Raw genomic sequence first — 20,350 nt, 5'->3', positions numbered from 1 at the left:
CATATCTAGCAGGCTTTCTTTGATCTGTGTTAAATAATTAAACTGTTAAACTGTTTTTTATAATCTTCTGCAACAGTTATGGTTTAGGTAATGACATAACAGAACAAATGCTTGCTTCAGTTGGTATTATTACAAAATGTCAGGTACTTAAAGTAAAATAACTACTTAAAATTTGCAGTGGGTATGCAAAAGGGTTTGAAACCATAAACAAGGAGTTTGACAAACTATGCTCTAAGCCAGACTGTCCAATGCCTGTGTGGGATATTGAGAACAGTGAAATATCATTCTCAAGTGCTCTTGAGAGAAGATAATCAAATAGCTGTAACAAAAGTTTCTGTAGTTCACCGATTCATCTTGCATTGTGAATCCATACTGAAATAGGGTTACAGTATCTAATTAAATTGAGTATCTGAGTAATTGCTAGAGGTATTTGAGTGGTCAACTTTTTTTCAGACCTTGCTATTTACCGTAATTGTTTGCTCTCAAGAAGGATGAATACCAGTTTCAAGTATGAGGCAAGAAAGATGGCAAAATACCTCATCTGTGAATGAGAAAAACAAGGCGGGATGTCTCAGGGCCATATAAATTTTTTTTTTATAAGTGACCAAGCAACTACAAGCTTCCTACCGCAGCATGGTGATGGCAGGTGAATGAGGCTATTCCCCCATTCTCCCACCTTTGCCACCAGTTAATTACTTTGTTACAACAAGTGTATGAATAGAGGTTGGTACTGGTAGTTGACTCACAGGCTGTTAAAATGTCCCCTGCATCTGGCACATTACAATGCTTATTGTGTCTGTTAATATAATTCAGAAAACACTGAGCATGATTCAGTCCTTTGTACATTATATATAAACTCAGATGTAAATACTTGGCTCTGGGAGCACCAATGCACCTATGTATCTGTGTTGCAACATTATTCTAAAAATATCAAATATAAGTTTGTTCATGACACTTACCTGACAGATATATATATAGCTGTATTCTCCGAAAGGGACGACAGAATTGAGCACGGCCTGCGCGGATAGGCCCAGATGGTTAGTACCCATTCCGCCCGGCTGGGGTAGTTATCAAGGCTCATTCCCATTTTCTATTCAGATTTTTCTCTGCTTCGCCGGTATTGTCAACACTGTTATCAAAATACCTCCGCTATTGGATTTAAGTAAACTTTTTTCCACTAAGTATTTGAAGATTGTCTTTGGTGTTGGACTTTGGCTTTGTGGATAGGCATCGCTTCTGCTGGACTGTTTTTGATTTTGGTTTTGGCTTTTCCTTGAGCAAGGAGTCTGGATCCTAGTTCTGTGCTAGTTTCAGGGTGTGTTGTTCAGGAGTGTAAGGTGAGGCCTACCAGCTTGGTAGACCCTCACACAGTATGCATGAGATGCTGGGGGCATGTCTGTATGTTGGATGATCGCTGCAAAGGAGTGTGAATGGTTGCCTGATTCTGATTGGAAGCGTGCGATTCATACGTTATAAGCTAGGCGTGATCGTGTAAGAGGTCTTCTCCAGAAGTGTATCGGTAGGTGGGAGTCAGGGTATTAATTTATCTCCTGTTAACCACCACTAATGCTTCTCCTTTCCTGTGAATCGCCTTCTAACCCTGCTGGGTCTGCGTCTGCGAAGGTAATGCCCTAGCATGAATTGCGAACTCGTGCGTACCTTGGAGTCTAAGGTGTTGGCGATCGAAAGTGCAGTGAAGTGTAGTAGTCCCAGTGTTGTGGAGGGGGGCGTCCAGATCGGCCTACAATGCCTCTGGGTCTGAACCTCTGCCGAACTCCAGGACTTGGGAATGGGCGTAACCGGCTTGCCAGAGGGTTGGGGACCCCCACCGATCTGGCGTCCCGCCGGCGAAACCTTGTTGGCGTCTCAGGCTGCGAGGATGCGTGCTCGCGCCTGCGGATCATGAGATTATTTTTCGTCCTCGAGAAAAATTACTCTCCACTTTTTGGAATATTAAAGTAACAATTTACTATCTGTAACACAATGAATATTACTTATGCAATTGCAAGCAAACATGGAGGTTGTCAAGTCTCCTGATCTCTTATAGCTCATGCTTCAGTTGTTTCGACTACTTCCTGTCCAAGGTCACCTCTGAATTTGAAAGCATGGATTACTGAGGCACCAGTCGTCCTTCATGAAAGGGAGACTGGTCAGTAATCCATGTATTCCAGGCTTAGAAGGCAACCCTTGATTTTGAGTCAGGTGAGTAGCTACATCCAGACTCCAGTTGATAAAGAGCCCTAATATCAGTGGCACAAGAGGAGTTACCTGAGTAACAGAAAGTAGCAGTGCATCCTTCCAGAACTACTAGCATGATTAGCACAGATACGAGGGGCTTGGATTGTATGAATTAGTGATGGCATGCTTTCCATCCATGCCACAGAGGATCAAGTAGCGAGGAGAGACACGAGGTCAGCACGCACTGCAAGTGTAATGAGTAGCTTTGGAATTTCAAAGTCAGTGGGCCCCTGTGGGTTGTTTCCCATATGAATAGGGATTCAGCTGAATAATAATAATAACAATAATAGTTAAATATGAAATAAAGGGCATAACTATACAGATTGAATTTGAGAAAAAACAAGAATATATTTGCTAAAATAGAATCAATGGGAAGGATTTAACTACCACCAGGGTTGCTGAGTGTTCTAGATGCATACCTGGCTAGTTGGTAGTGTTCCTCACAGCTGAATAATGAGCACAGATGCACAGATGAGACTCTTGTAAAGTGATAGGTTTATATTGAAACAAAATCAAACTATTGCAATTTGAAACATACTGTATTCTAGTTTACCTTCAACATGTTTATTTTATTATTACAGGCCAGGATTATCATAAAGGAACAGATTCCTAATATTTCTAGATGATAAGAAACTAAAAAATTGTCACCACACCATGTATTATTATGAAGTGGAGAAACTTGGCAAAAATTAGTACAAAGTGACATATTTTTTCTTTATTGTGACAAAATTTGTAATATGATAGATATAAACCAAATCTTGATTTACTCATTCTTTGAAGGATGCTATTTTTAGCTTTTAATTAAAAGTGGCACTTTTGAAGTTGTACTTTTCAGTTAAATTCTTTATCTCTGCAGGATCAGTCTTGGTATGCATCATGGCTAATCGTCAGCAGTTTGCAATTGTAAAGGTGGTCATGAAGGGAAACCTGTACCTGCTGCTCAGTGCATTATGTCCCTCTTAAAGATGATAATCCTAAGAAGTATGTATGAATAACTTTGTATTTTTTCAAATAATTTTATCTTGGTAGAGTTAGGTTATTAGTAATTCATGCTTAGCCCAATATTGATTGGTTTTTATATTACCAGCTAGAAATAGCCCTTTGTGTTTCATTATAATATTAACTATACTTTGGTTTTTTACCGGGCACATTTGTAATCAATTGCAGGTGCCCTTTAGCCCGGGAAAAGTTTCCAGCTGGATTGTTGTAAATATTTTGTCCGAATAGCAACATTGTTTTCAAATAATTACTAAGTAATGTGAATCGAAACTTATTTACTAACCTAATTTTCCCCACAGATATATGTTTTGTCAATAATAATGTTAACGAATAAAGAGTTTATAAAGGATTTGTGACGGTAAGTTAAAATTTAATAACAACACACGCCAAGTCAACGACAGGAGCTTGCTTTCGATGCACAATGCATAATTTTTTTATTTTTCACATATTTTAACACCAATTGGGATAAACTACACTAAGCATAAGAAAACATGTTATTATAAACTTTCTTTGAATACCAGAGTCTACTAAAAACATGGAATTAATAAAACTCGCTATTAGTGAAAACTTCCGGGAGGTAAAAGGAACAGCCTGTGGCATTAGATAAAATTTAGATAAAATTACCTAGATAAGTAGGCCTAGTTATTCATATGGTATCCACATGCCAGCAAATGTTGATGGGCAAGAAAACTTTTCAGATACATATCATCTTTTATTGGCTTTTGTGCTGAAGCCTTTGTTATATCATTATGATAAATATGATGATAGATATGAAGACGCTTCTTTTTTTCTTTTTACATAATAATGTACTTCCTTATTATGGCTTTATTTCTTGCACAGATTTCAAACTAGGCTAGCTCTATGTCTATGTGTCTTACACCATTTTTTGACAATTGCAATAAAATTTGCTTAACTCTTTAAGGTAAGGAGTAACAGTAAACAGTAGCTGATGCTTGATATAAGTTGCTTGGTGTATGTAGGCCTATGATGTAAGTCCGTATAGAAAGGATTTGCTAATTTTGTCGTAAAGGTATAGATTCTATTAATAGCACCATTTTGGTTTGAGGATACTGTAGTGTTCCATAAATTGCATAAAAATCATAATTAAACGAATTCATAATTTCACCGAGTTACAACGCGATACCCTCCCCCTCCCTTCCATCCCCGCCGGTATTTGGACAGTAGACGCATAGCCAGCTAACTTAAAATGGCAGTATGTGTGTAGTACATATTCATCACTCAGTCACATATTCTTTACTTCAAAATATCCGCAGAAACTCGTGTTAACCTTTATATGTGTCCTGAATAGAACGCAAATAAGAAAAAAAGTTTTTATCTCGCATTGTCTGCTGTAACTTACATGAAAGAGTAAGTTGTTAATGTCTGCTAAATATATTTTTATTAGCTGCACTTTACAAAAGAAGCACAGAAACTTTTCATTGCAGATATAGCCATAAAAGTAATCTAAGTAACGTAACACTGATTTCACATTTACATAAATCAGGAAAATGCTGCAATGACAATCACTCTGTGATAGTTTTTCCCGCCTAGGCCGCAGGCTGTTCCTTTTTACCTCCTGGAAGTTTGATAATAGCGAGTTTTATTAATTCCATGTTTTTAGTAGACTTGGTATTCAAAGAAAGTTTATAATAACATGTTTTTCTTATGCTTAGTGTAATTTATCCCATTGGTGTTAAAATATGTGAAAAGTAAAAAATTATGCAGCGCATATCCAAAAACAAGCTCCTGTCGTTGACTTCAATGGTGTTGTTATTAAATTTAGACTTACTAATACAATCCTTTATAATCTCTTTATTCGTTAACATTATTTATTGACAAAACACATATCTGAGGAGAAATTTAGGTTAGAAAGTAAGTTTGATCACATTACTTGGTAATTATTTGAAAGCAATGATGCTATTCGACAAAATATTTGCAACTCAATCAGCTAGCAGGAAACTTTTCCGAGCCAAAAGGACACCCCGCGATTCGGGGTGCAAATGTGCCTCGCAAAAAAACCGAGTTTAGTAACATTATTTTTTGTGACTTTTCAGTTTTTTCTAATGTTCAGATTGTTTTAATTTAATATATATATTGCAATACACACCTGAACACCTGAATTAGCCCTTAATCCCACCAGTCCGAACAACTCAATCACTCCATCCCACTATAGTGGAATTTTAACAGCCAGCGCTACTAACACTGCAGGTAAAATCTTGTCACTTGAGCTACCATAACAAACGGTTGGCAACACTGACACAGGTGGTGCGCGCACACGCCCCATTTTCGCCAATTGCTTTTTGTTCGCGCTGTCGAAGGTTGTTTGCTTTCTGCAGTGCAAGGTTTTAATCTTATTGCCTGACTTCTTCTATTTTGACTTGTGGTGAAGACCTGGATTGACTTTAACGGGGCTTTTTTTTCGACGGTACAGCCCTGGAGAGAGGATATATTTTTTTCTCAAATCTTTCTCTAACATTAGAGAGTATGTGACACAGTAGTGTCCAGAATTAGTGTTGGATATGCTTTTCAGGATTATTTTAGGGAGGCCAGGTTCGGGTGTGCCTTCTTTCCTTTTGTTCTAAGTTTTCTTCTTATCTGTCGCCCATCTCCTGCTCCCTACATTTCTGTTACCCCTTTTTCCCTTCGCCCTTTTCTTCTGTCCGGCCCTTCCTGCGCTTCCGTGATCTTCCGCTTTTCCCTTCCTTCGATTTTGCTTTCCTCTCAGGTAACTTTATGCATCTGTTATTCCTATGCCTCCCGCCTTTCCCTTCCTTAGTACAGTCTTCTCCGGGCAGGAGGAGCTTCGGACAGGTGAAGACCTGTTTCTGGCAGATTTTGGCCGCAGGGTCTTTGTTCCATCCCTTCGGCATGCGCAACCCTTGCTCGGGATTATTTCTCAAGGGTATCCCCATTTCAGTAGTCACCAAGGTGATGTTACGTTGGAATCACACGTAGTGTATGCCTTCCTCCATCCGGTCTCATTAATCAAGTAATAGGAAATACGGAGAGTGTCAAGATGACCTGACTCAATAGCCTCGCCTTAACACGCTTGGCTCGAACTCCTAGAGCTCCCTTACGGAAGTTCCGTTGTCCCTACCAATGCGTAAACTACTACTACTCAGACGACCGCATTCTTCTGTTATTTTCAAACCCTCGCTAGTGACCTAGCTGCAAGGCAACTGTAGAGAGAGCCGCTAAACAGTCCGGGACCCCCAAAACTGTGCCTAAATAGTTTTCTTTAGGTTAAGTCAACCCTAACCTTTACCAGGTTCAGCTAGAATGGTATAGAAGTTAGTGTTGTAAGGAAGGTCATTCCATCTCTGACCTTCCATAGCCAAAATAGCGGATTTTCCTTTATTCCTCCGAAAATCAAGAGTCTTTCATATTCGGCCATTGCTGACTACCGCTCAACGATTAGCGTATATTAGTTTCACAGTCCTGAAGTTTCAAGAGTAAGATAATCGCGATTGCCCTGTAAGATTGAACGCCCCGTTTTTGCCGTCACTGGCGCTCTTATTGGGACTTATTGAAGTATTTCAATATTTATCTTGCTTTCCCTGCTTTTTGATCCTATTGAAACTGTAACGCTAAGACACTGGAGTAGTTGCCCTTTCACAGCTTTAGCTTCAGCCAAAGGGCTTGGGTGAGCTCAGGCAGTTTCTAGGTGTGGGTTCCTGAAATGAGAATGATACATATTTGTCTGTCTTCCGAATTTGCGGCGATGACAGAGTCGGAGGTTAAAATTTGCCTCGTTCGCTTAAAGTTTTGTATCTGCTGCGTTCATTACTGTGATCCAGCAGAGATACCTTATGTCCGGGAGCATTAAAAGTCTATTTATCAAGGGTTGTTAAACCCTTCCGCTCAAGACACACTTGGTCTCCTCGATCCACCCGTCCACTGTCAGAAAATGTGTGATTAGTTTTTTCGGAGGGTTTTCTCAGGGTTGTTCTTCGCTGTCTTCTCAGCTTCTGTATTTTCTTGACTGCACAGTATTCGGGAGTATGTCCAGTTCATCTCTCCTTTTCCCAGGAATTATTTACTACCGCCTATTCTGGAAGCAGCTACTTGGAAGTCCGCTCTCAGTGTTTTTACTCATTTTACTTAGTGATGTTCGATTCGCCCACAGTGTTTAGCGGCTAAGTCTATTATGTTAAAAGTGCTCATTTAGCTGAGGGGGCATAACGCCGTAGGTTCGGAAGGCTATTTCTTCAAGGGGTTTACACGTCAACGGTTCAGTTTAACGCGTTCGAGACCTTTGTTTGAAGTGATGTTCGAACGTGAATTGGGTATTTGGTTGTCGATCACATTGTCGAACGGTTTGAAGAAAGTCTGTTCGAACCTGACTTGTGGGCGGGCCTCATTGTCCACAAACCTTTGAATGTGAGAACGCCCGCCGAACATCAAACTTCAGTTATAGTTTAGTAGTAAATAACAGTAGCAACACCAATGACTTAGATCTTGAGATGTCACACTATTTTGCTCATGTAGCGTAATAAGTCTATTATCTAGGGTGCTGCTCATTTAGCTGAGGTGGTATTCGCTAGCGCGGAGGGTTATTCTTAGGCCACGCATGCTAAGTCTATCTTCTAGGGGCGTTTATTTAGCTGGTGGGTAGTCACATAGTGAAGAGATTCTTGGTTAACCAGATAGAGGATTTTTTTAGTCTTTAGAATTCTTAGGCAACAGTGATAATATAATCACATGAACTTAGGTTTAGTATGTTTTAAGTATCTTAGTCTTTGATAGCTTCTCTACGAGTCCAAGGGGGTATTCTAGTAGGCTGTGGGCTATTTCGTCGGGCACGAGATACTTCTTCGCTTCATCAATCGTCGGACCTTATCCGAGGATCAGCTGCTCGGCACACTGCTTCATTTCCTCCATACATGAGAGGCTATGAATAGCCACATGGGAGGTCACCGCATTCTCCATACATGAGAGGTTCTGGAAGAACCACATGGGAGGTCGACGGATTGAGACAGCACGGACCTGATGGGCCATCAAAGTACTTCTCCATCATGTCTCATCACCAAAAGCAACGATTGATAAGGTGAGTGTTTAACTAGATAGGTATCCTAGCAGAGAGTACTGACTTGACTGATCAAAGTATTCTCCAAATGTCTCTTCACTGAAACCATTGATTGATATGGGAGTGTTTGGCTAAATGGATATCTTATGCAGAGCAGATTGATGAGCTACCATCTCTGCGTTGTCAGGCGGTACAGAATTGATCCTCCTCCTGTAAATGTTGTTAATCGCTACACCAGGTGTTCAGGAGTGTATTGGAATATGAAGCTTTCATAATAAAACTAATATTGTAATACTTACCTGAACAATTGAATGATTCCACACCTCCTTCCCCCACATCAATTTTGACCTTGAATAAAGCAATTGACGAAAAAATGGGGCGGTCACAAGACACCTGTGTCAGCTGCCAACCGTTTGTTACAGTAGCTCATGACAAGATTTTACCTGCAGTTGTTGGTAACTGCTATTGTTAAAATTCCTACTATAGTGGATGGGTACTGAGAGTTGTTCGGCTAGTGGGATTGGGGCTAAGTATTACAATATTAGTTTTATTATGAAAACTTCATTTATAACCAAATCAGCCTATAACTACCAAGGAACAAATTATAATACAAATAAGTTTTGGGCTACCTTCATAAAGTTTGAAATATGCAGTATTTTTGTCTAAAGAGCCTTAAGTGTTATTTCCTTTCTTTCCCAACATTGTTGTTGTATATTTAACACATTTCATAATTGTTATTCATTTTCAAAATATAGTGATAATGGTTCTGTCTTCCTCACAGGTATGTAGTAGCTTTACAAGATAAAGATTTGAAACATCAGATACATAATTCAGTTCCAGGGACACCAATCATCAGCCTGAACAAACAGGCGACAGTTCTTGAAAAACCTACCTATAAATCGCAAACTATTGTGAAGGAAAGCTACAGGTAAAAATATTCTCAGGAGTTGAGGTTTGTCAAATTTGTCACTTATTTTATTTGGGTAACAGGCAAGTAGTGAAATGCTATCAATTAAGGCAGGGATGTTTTTACATTCTAAGAAATTTTAGTTCCGTAAGGAAAGCAGAAAATACTATTTTTGAAACCCTTTATATATATATATATATATTATTTGTAGAAACCCAACAATTTATGACTATCCTAAGGTGTGTCATCTCATTATTATAGAAGTACTCAAAAGAAGAATCCAACTTTCCAGGCTCCCAAATCCCTCAGTTGGTATAAAATTGTCATTCCAGTGTTGTCTGACCACTCTGCAAGCTGGGTCAGGAGGGTAAATTATCTTGTAAGGGGATGGAGTTATACCAAGAAATCCATTTTCAAAGCAGAAAAATATTTTAAGTAAAAACCTATATTTTTAGAACTGGCTGAGTAGCTATCATTCAGACATTGACTCAGGACTTTGAGCTAGTAAACTCTGAACAGCCTGTCCAAGAGTCTTGGAGTTCTTGGGACTACCGTTACTACTCTTTCAGTAGATTACTCAGCTGACAACACTTTGCAACAAGCACCAAGCCGATGAGAATGATGTGAGAGTCAGAAGTCAAGAGAATTGTCTACTTTTAAGAAAAGTAAAATTCAGCCAGCAGTTGAGAACAAGTCAGAGGATTGATGAGTCAGAACCCAAAGGTGCAACAATGCTCAAAGTTATCTCTAGTTTCCACAAAGCTCCAATTGAGAACAAGTCAAAGGATTTCCAGTTCAGAACCCAAAGGTAACAACTCTGAAAGGTATCTCTTAACCTCCACAAACCAGAATTTCTTTTAAAGGCCAGCTCCAGTTTCTTACTCCTGGCTTTTAAGCTGGATACTGTGAGTTTGGGAATATCATCATAAGCTCTTTATATTACAGTAAACCCTCCGTATTCGCGTTCTCACGATTCGTGGACTCACCTATTCACGGATTTCTCTGTGGAACGTATATGCACATTATTCTCAGAAAATTCGCCCATTCGCGGTATTTTTCACTGAAAAATATTCACTAATTACTGTAGTTCATATAATTTTCATGACTGAATGCACTTTTTGTGATAAAACTATTAAAATACTCAGTTATAAGCATTTTTAGAGGGTTTTTTTTTTTTTGTGTTTGAACAATCCAAATAGGCAGCTATAAGTGTTTTTAGAGGGGTTTTAAGTATTTGCAGATTTTAGCTATTTGCAGGGGGTTGGGTAAGCATCCCCTGCAAATATGGGCCATTTACTGTGCTTCATGTAGCCAGAACAAAGTAATGTTTTTAGACACATCTGTCGTATGCATTCCAGTGGATTCTTACAGGGTTCTCCTTGACCCATAGCAGAACATTCAAGGATGGAACCTAAGTTAAGGTACTGGTTGAAGGTAGGAGGAAGTTGCATTTTTGCCATGAAACAGTCACAGGATAAGCTAATACATGTAAGAAACCTGGCTTGAGGAAACTTATTAGGGAAAATGTTTGCCATGCAGAATCCCTTTAGAGGAGCATCCTTGAGGGCCTTCACTTGAACTAGATAGGCGTTTTAACACTAGCAACCACGACCAAATGGCTCACACTTCTTCAACAGCTGCATCTGCTCAGTTATTATCAGTTCATGTAGTCACTGGCTGGAGATTATCCAGCTTCTCTTGTAAGAGAAAGGCTTTTCTGTCAGGATTGCATGGAAGATGTCGGATACCTTCAGGTTATGTGTGGCAGATGTTTACCAGGCAGAGGGCTATTTTCTGGGTGGTTACCATGTAAGAGGCATCTTCAGGCAGTGAAACACTATTCAGCAGATTGCACAGTTTCCAGTCTACTTTCTATTTTGATAAGCCCCAATCAGTGTTCCTAGTTTAAGCTGGCCACTTATTAGCCTCTATCCCAGGTCTTCCAGCTGAAGGCATGGACCACCTACCTCACTGGAGGCCCACGTGACGCTAAAGAAGCTTCAGATGGTCTTGCCCACCTGCAAACCGGGTTGTAGAATGGGATATAACTCATCCCTCTGTAGTCTCACCCAGGCATCTTACAATCTTACAAACCCCTGGGGAAGGCAAAGGATAGGGATGTTTGGCATTGGCGTGGGCAAATTGCATGGCATTGGCATAGGGTGGGCAAATTGCATGTTCTCTCCTACTTTGCACTACACTTGGAGGGATGGAGATCCCTCTCAATTTTGTTCAATCCTGAGCAAACTGTAGCAAAAACTTAAAGTGAGTTAGGCTTTCTCTATCCCTTCTCTTCAAGCCTTATTTGATAACAATCAAGATAAGGTGTTGGGGCCTGTGTGAAGTTTACTACTTGCACTGGATTCAGCACCTTCAGCTGAGTGTCTAGTTCATTAATATCAGCACCAGCAAGCACAAGGAGAAGTATCCAAGAAAACAACCACATTCTGGCTTTGGAAATTCATCAAGTGAGTGTACAACTTTGTATATCATGCAAGGGCTCACAAAGTTTGTCATTGGCCCCTCTCTGGCATACCTCACAGGTATTGAGGTAGCAGATGTTTGGCACCACCAAACCACCTTTACCTCTTTCTATGACAAGTACTCTTTCCTTCCTATCTTCTTCCTCACAGCAGCCAATGGACAGATTCTCGCTGGTCAGGCCAGATGCAGGCACCTGTTATTAGGGTCCAATCTGGCTTTCATTAGCCAGTAGATATGACTTCCTCTGTCCTCTTTTTTTAACAAGAGGGGTGGTTGGTAGAACATCTGTATGGGATTTTGCACAATACACTGCCTCCAAGCTGGTCTTTTTCTTTAAATGAGACAGTTCTCATTCTGAAGGAATGGGTTTCTTATAATAGATGAAGGTAGTATTGTAGGGAAAATCACAAATTTTTAAGATAATACAGTTGACTCGTAAAGCCTGACCTCATTAGCCTGACATCAGATAAGACAGACAATCAAGAGGGTCAGCTGATTTAAAATTTGTAATGTTCATTACTGATTTGAGATAGCTACTGTTCCTCCGCTTCATCGTGGTACCGCTTTTCCTTTTTATTTACCAAATGTAGATAAAAACTTTTCATTTATATTTTTATTTTATATATACTGTACTGAACTGAAATGTTTTTAACTTGTAACCAGTTTAACTTGCGCACAGTATGTACCATCATTAAGAAATGCTATTGTCTGGAACGGCAGGAAGTATCGTAGCCAATCACTGAGCATTAACAGTTTTACCTGCTGCCCAACTGGTAGCTACAGTATGATGCTTTGTATGTTTTTTAGGAAAGAAAAGACATGACAAAGGTAAACTTTACAAAGACAAAAGCCGAAAGTTACATTGAACAATACTTGTGTTTACGTAGCAAATGACAAGAGAGAGAGAGAGAGAGAGTTGATCTATGAGGGGAAGCAAATCATCAGGCAGATTCACTCAAAAGTTAATGTAACCCCCAAATCCATTTGGTTATGCAACGAAGTTAAAAGTTAGCTTTTCAACCTCCCTATCTGGAAGCCTTGGTGGCAATGGAACTGAATAATTAAACCTTGAGAGGTAGATTGCTTGAAACAGAAGTGGTTAAGGACATAACTGCAACAGATGATAATGAGCCTTCCTAAAACTCTTCAGGCCTTACAACACTTTTTACTATTATATTGTTGCCACTGAGTTGTGACCAGTCATAACGTACAGTTCATGTAAGACACATCCTGGCTACAAACTTCTGACTCTTTACAGGCATTACACAGTAAATCAGGTCCCTCTTGCTTGATATGAGACTATGCCACCATCCATGATAGGTCTGGGTATGCATCTATAGTGAAAATATGAATGATTTAACAAATGCCAAAATGAATCCTCAGTAAGATAGCCCAATCACTAAACTATACCACCTCAGAACCAATACGACTATGCTAAAATTTCTTGAGATCAGTTTGGTCAGAAAATGTTGATTATGTTACAGTAATCAGAAACCATTACATGATTACAAAAGAATAAAGTTGAAGAAACAAAAGATTATATGAAATAAGTAATAGCAAAAGGTCAGAGAACTTTGAGCAAAATGTTACTGAGTTAGATTAGCTTATACATGATGATTTTAATTTTAAATACTCAAAATTGTTTTTGTGAAAGATTAAATTCCTAACTAACAGAAAATATGACCAGAACAGCTGTTCAAATAAAATGGAGGCCACAGTAAGCACTACCAGCAACAGTAAGACTCAGAGGGAAATTCAAACAAGTAGTACTTGATACACTTATTTAAAGCCTGAAGGATTCAGATTATAAGTAAATGAGCCAAAACCTTCTTTAAAATGAAGGACTGAAGGGTAATATGGGCTAAACAGTGAAGAAGCAAAGATTTAATAAGAAAAAGCAAGAACTGATCAAGTGTTGGGGAGCAAAGGTGACGTCTGTTCAGACCAGCAGACATACTCAAAATTACTATTTCCTGCTAGTTGAGGGACTTGGGAGCCCAGGTGTGCAACCAGTGAGCTGCATTCTTCTTTATCTGGTTTTTTTGTGCATGAAAAAGAGACTGACTCATCTGAAGTAATGGATTCGTAATGCCACAAGAAGTAATGTTAGTTTTATAATGCATATTTCACATTTTCACAGTTCTGTGTCTCGTCATGAAGAAAGCACATTGCAAGCAATGAAGAGAAAGTATTTAGGGGAAGAAAATAGTGATCAGCCAGAAGCCAAGAAGAAAAAGCTTAGGAAAAAGCGTCATTTTCCTCGTAAGAAAGGCTTCCCAAAGCCAGGTGAAGAAAAGGATATGGTAAAATTAAGAGGAAGACAGAAAAAGAAGAACAGTAATTCATTAAGAATTTTTCAAGCACCAACCAGTTGACTGTTAATTTAATTTTCATTACACCTTTGATATTGTCTTCTGCACTTGAAATGGAATGTTTTTTGAAATTATACACATTGGTTTTGAACATATAAATAAAAGGCATATTTTAAGGTGAGGATGTTTATTTATGCTATGTTTACTTGACTGAAGAATTTCTAAACTATAACTTTCAATTAGATATTAATTTTTGCATGTCTGTAACGTGCTTATTATGTGCTGAAATAGCAAAAGCTGAGATTTCATTTTTATTGTGCAAAGCTAAGGGGACCAGTGACCCAAGATTTTTATCTCACAATGGACAAACTGGGGAACAAGGAAAGGAAAAATAGTGTTTGAACCCTAAGAAAGGTGTAAAGATTATTGAATCACAAGAAAAATCTAAAGCTGATTTTCGAAGACCAAAGTGGTAATTAGTAGGTATTATGAGGCCACCACAAGGATGAGAAACTCGGTTTAACATCCACCCACACTTAGCCCCTCTAGAGGAAGAGACATCAATGAGCAGACTTAGCTGTTTGTCAAGGTGGGGCCATTGGAGAGCAAACTACAGTCAGTTGTTTTGCCTCCCACTGTCCCATGCACAGTAAATCTCAAATTTTTCAGTGACTAATGTTGAGCCAAGCTTCTCCAAGGGAAGAATCTGTCTCAAAGTGACTTAAAGAGAGTTAGAAAACCTTAAATCGCTCACTGATAACTGCGCCTTCAAAAGTTTTTTTGTTCAGCTGACTATGGCAATGAAGTATAGTACTGAAAATAGTTTGACTAACAGGTTGTATCATATTTGAGTATGATTTCTTCGTTGTTTTTCGTCTTCCTGATACAAGTCAAGAGTGCATTAAAAAGGTATCTTAAGCCGTCAATAAATCAACTGGTCTACCCATGTGTTGGTTTCAAAAATGTCACTTTAATTGATATGTCATATCGTGGGAAACAGTAGGGTACAACACAATTTAATGCAGAAAAAAAGAAATATAATCTCCAGTAATGTTATAGTTTAACCAGTTAAAGCATTTAGTACATATGTGTAAATAAAGACATTAGAAATATAAGCAGGTAGTATTGGAGGCATTATATGTTCTGTATACATTTGAGTATAATAGCTTAAAGTATGAAAACAGCTACCGGCAAATACATCATGTTAGAGAATTCATCTTGAAGATTACAATAAATATTACCCATCATTCTTCTGCTCTAAATTTCATACATAATATGAAAGTTACTCACAGGTTTAAATTATTTAAATATTTGACATAAGCAAAGTGTTAGCATGGCCAAATTAGAAGTATATCTTTTTAGAATAGTCACTGAAGACTAATTGAAAGTCAAATGAGGTGCTTCACCAGCCAACAACAAATGAATTTCTTTTACGAGATCAATTGCTATGTAAATTAGAATACTGTATTGACTAAACTTTGTAGTATGTTTTCTTATCTTCCAAAGATTATATTGTTGTGTACATTATTGTACTGTACCTTTTCCATACAATAAATAAAAGTTGCAAGAAAAATGCAAAAAATAGCACTTCACCACAGTATCCCTAACAGTAATTTGTGGAACTGCAAAGCAAAACTAAACTGCCAGATTCACATGAATGAATTTAAATCTTTTAGTACTGTACGCAGTTCTTTTTTCATTCTACAATAACATTAAAACTAGTGTAGGTAATACTGAACATTATTTAGTTGGTGTATCCTATAAATTTTTTGACCAATTTCTGTTTCATAGTTCATACAATTTATTTTGTTATATGGCTACTTTCGAGAAAGGTAAAAATGTTTACAAAAAAGTTGTATACAAAATAAAAGTGTTGCACACTAGGAAGTGGGTTGAATTTGACCCTGAATCTTGGCTTTCCCTGACACATGCACTTGTCAATTTTTTACATTTACTTTAAACGAAGGGAACTTCAGCAATAGATGGAAAAACGGTAGTTCATACTTAATAAGGAAAGTGGTGCACGTAACTACTGTATATGCATATCAGTACCTCAAAAGATAAAATTAATAGCAGCAGAACCTAAGCAATTAGTACTGTGCCTCAAATAACCATAGAATGTGGAATATTTAGCATAGATTAATATTTACTGTATATGGATAAAATATAGGCTGCTTCGGATAGATAACAACAAATAGATTGTAGGATTGTACATATGGGAGTATGTACTATTAACATAACACAAATACTACTTACAGAAACATAGCCAGTCCTTGGTATTCCAGCATCACAGCATCAAACTATACTAGTCGTATAGATATAGTAGTGGTAGGCTGCAAAAGGTAAGCTTTTAATAAATATCATTACATACTTGTATATGGTACCAATATGTAAACTATGTACAGTAGTAGTAACAGAATAACCTATTAAAGAAAATGCTTTAGTGCACTGTCGAATTTGAAATTTTATGTAGTAATTTCTTATATTCAAACCTCACAATGGTTACTCAACTGCACCAGAAATCCATTATGAAGTTTATTTAAGAAAGTTGACAGCTCAGTAAGTCCCTGTCTTCCATACATATGAAAGCAAAGCTGCAGAAATGTGAGAAGGCATACTAGCTGATAAATTTGAAAAGCTTGAGGTCCTATGTCATAATTAAAATAACTTTTTAATCATAGATTTCAGTTATTAAAAATGTATTATAAGTAACTTTGATATCTGTCTCAAAATATTCCCTATTATTCAGTGGTACAGCATGGTCAGTGAATTTAAAAGTGTACATGTCACTACATTTTAATCTATTGTCAACAGGATTAATTACTGAAAATGCATTTTCATCTAAATATAAGAACAAATTAGCTATATTAGGACTATGAATAGCATCCATAAGGGTACCTATTACCAGTCTTTATTTTGTTAGCAAATCTCTTACAGATTTTCCACCCCATCTTCCCCATCAGGTGGCTGGGACTCTGCTGAATGAGTCTGAAGCTTTAACTATTCTTGTTGTAACTTGACTCCATCTTACTTTTTAGAAACATCTAATGAAAGTGTCAGCAAATGCCACACGAAAGTTAGGTATTGTACCTAAGGCCTCATATATTTATAACAGTGATAAAATCAGTGCAACCTGTTTTAGGTCACTTGACCTTCCTTTACTAGAATACTGTTCTCTGGTATGGCTGTCTTTTTCTGCCAGAGATTTATCTCTTTTAGGTAGAGTGGTTCGTGGTGGTTGGTTTCTGTTTTTCATAATAGTAGCAGTTATGACTTGGACCACCAATGGATAGTCTCTTGTTTGTCACTTTTTCATGAGTTATTTTTTAACAGGGATCCTTCACATTCACAATTGATCCCTGACCCCCTTTTCCTGCCGATAGCAACCAGATGCTGAGCAGCAGCACCAATGTGCAGTAAATATTCTTTGTTGTTGAACATATCAGATCCAGAGGTCCTTTATTCCTCAAAACATTAGGGCTGTGGAACAGTCTCCCAGAGGATGTTGGGCAATTGGTGCTTTAGAAGATCAAGCAAAGATGCAATGCATTACTACCTTAATACTATTCTCCTTGTATTTTAATAATTTACTCCACTGTTATGTATTTATTTATTAATTTGTTAATTTACTTTTTTTAATAAGTAATCTCTTCTTTCAATATTTCCCATTACCTCCTGGTACTTCTTTCTAATGAACACCATATTCTTTGAAAGCTTGAATTTCAAATCGGTGGCCCGTGTGCTTGTTCTGTATGGATAGGGTTCATCTTCTGAATAATAATAATAAAAAGGATGGCTGTATTATGCAAATTTATCTTATACAATTATCTTTTCTATTTTCCTTATAATTCGCTTTTCGGGCTCAGGGATGTTGGTCAGCGACTGGCCGATATTCATATTGGAAAAAGGATAGTATGTGGAACGCTGGAAGTCTTTTATTGAAATATCCAATCAGAAATCCTTCATCGTCTGGATTCAGGTTCTACTTTAGGTACCGTCAACAAGTTTCGACCAGCTCGATGGTCATCCTCTGGACGTGGTTGAAAAAGATCTGGAGAAACAAGGCGCTTTTGTTGGTATTTATAGAGGGGTCTTGATCAGTGCTGATTGATGGGGTGGCAATGCGTTCTTCCTTTGGAGTCCTCTTCACCAATTTTTATATGGGCACTGTGGAGCAAAGGCTATTCGAAGACATAGACCAGCCAAGGATGTACGTGCACAACATCGACGATACCTTTGTCAGCACCAATTCACAAGAGGAGATCGAGAACCTGAGGCGTGCTTTCCACAACCATAGCTGCCTCAGTTTCACCATCGAACATAGTCAAAACCGCTGCCTCCCCTTCATTGATGTCCTTGTGGAGCAGAGAGAGGCCTCTTTCTCTACAAAGGTCTACATGAAGTGCACGAACCTGGGCATGTGTATGAACTGTGCAGGCAAGTGCCCTGAGAGGTATAAGCGGTCCACCATCAGCGCCTACGTCAGGAGGGCCCTCACGCACTGCTCCTCCTGGAATGACACACATGGGGACATGGAACGTGTAGCCCAGACCCTCGTCGACAAATGGACACCCAAACCGGAATATAGAAGAGTCTATCAAGGTGAACATCGATAAATGGTACCAGCAGGAACCTCGCCTCGATGCCCATGAACACATCGAGAATAATATCAGCCCCATTGACCCCAACAAGAATATTCATCTGGTTATTTGTTACAAGAGCAAGAAGACGAGCAGCCAGTTGATGCGTAACAATCCAGCCCCCCTCTCAGCAGGACCCCTTGAAGAAAACCAAGGTGGTATACTGGTACTCATGCCCCGCCCGAGGATGCCTTGGTTCTTACATCTGTATGACCACCATGCATTTCTCCAAGAGGATTTCCTGCCACGCCCAAGAGGGAGCCATTATTAACCATGCCAGGACCGCCCATAACCAAAGAATTGCAAGAAAAGATATAATCACAAATATGGAAATAATTGACCAAACTACGGACCACCGCCGCCTGCGCCTCTTGGAAGCATTGCACCCTGGGAAGGAGAAACCAACCCTCAACATTACGCAGGAAACCTTTCTCCTCCCCACAGCCTCCAGGAGACCTGCACCGAGTGACCCCCATAGCGAACGAGCGAATCAAAATTTGGCATATGAGGATCGAAATTCTCCCATCCATCCCCAGCACTACAATGCCGCTCGCACACAAGACGAGCCCCGAACATCAACATGGGAGAGAAGGCTCCACCCGAGATAGCCTGTCCTGGACAGCCAATCATAATTCACCAACAAAAGCGCCTTGTTTCTCCAGATCTTTTTCAACCACGCCCAGAGGATGACCAACGAGCTGGTCGAAACATGTTGACGGTACCTGAAGTAGAACCTGAATCGAGACGACGAAGGATTTCTAATTGGATATTTCAGTAAAAGACTTCCCGCATTCCACACACTATCCTTTTTTCAATATAAAGATCGGCCAGTTGCTGACCAACATCACTGAGCCCGAAAAGCGAATTATAAGGAAAATAGAAAAATAATAATAACAGAAATAAAAACAATAATATTTTGAAATATGCTGTGCAATTGTGACAAATTTACCTGTAAAAAAATAACATGTTCTTTTAATAATCAAATGAGAAGGGGAAAATGCAATGCACTTCTTTATGATCTCATCATTAAAGTATTGAATATGTGCTGGATTGGCTGTCTCAATATGGCCGCCCAAGGTCATGTGATCAGTAGGGGGATCGCCTTTTCATTTTGTTAACTCTGTAGTTCCAGTGCAACATATGTACCTTAAAAATAAACTTTCCGAAACACCAGTTCTGATCGGCCAAATTTATAAGAACGACCAAAGTACACTCAAATGGCACAAACTAATTTAGTAAAGGTATTTTATAGTCTTACACTGCTAATCAGTAGCTTCCAAAAATAAGTGAAATTTCTGAATTTTTATTGTTTCATGCATTTCATTGTATTTTATTCCTTTGTCTCGTGTCAGTTGTAGTACTACCTTTTTCTAGACATATCATGAGGTGCTTATTCTTCTAAGATATATATATATATATATATATATATATATATATATATATATATATATATATATATATATATATATATATATATGAATATAAGAAGGGCCATAAAACACTATTTAAACGTTGAAACCATATATTTAGGCACTAGCTTCTGTGCCCCTGTTCACTGGTAGAATATATATATATATACATATATATATATATATATATATATATATATATATATATATATATATATATATATATATATATATATATATATATATATATATATATATATATATATATATATATATTGTTACGACTGAATACTCTAAAGGTAACAGTGATCCCTTAAGAAAAACTTATTTATTAC

The 20,350-nt window shown here is 38.3% G+C and overlaps 1 protein-coding gene and 1 pseudogene across 1 annotated transcript in view; both read left to right on the top strand.

Moving 5' to 3' along the window:
- The window catches only part of LOC136847935 (rRNA-processing protein UTP23 homolog), a 33,767-nt gene that overhangs the window by 5,688 nt on the left and 7,729 nt on the right, over window positions 1-20,350 (top strand). The window lies entirely within an intron of this gene.
- Window positions 2,313-14,029, top strand: LOC136847924 (rRNA-processing protein UTP23 homolog; annotated as a pseudogene).

The sequence above is a fragment of the Macrobrachium rosenbergii genome, chromosome 18 (assembly GCF_040412425.1).
Source record: "Macrobrachium rosenbergii isolate ZJJX-2024 chromosome 18, ASM4041242v1, whole genome shotgun sequence".
In the NCBI taxonomy this organism is placed as follows: domain Eukaryota; kingdom Metazoa; phylum Arthropoda; class Malacostraca; order Decapoda; family Palaemonidae; genus Macrobrachium; species Macrobrachium rosenbergii.
The sequence above is the reverse complement of the archived record's forward strand: the minus strand, read 5'-3'. Positions and strand labels throughout refer to the sequence as shown.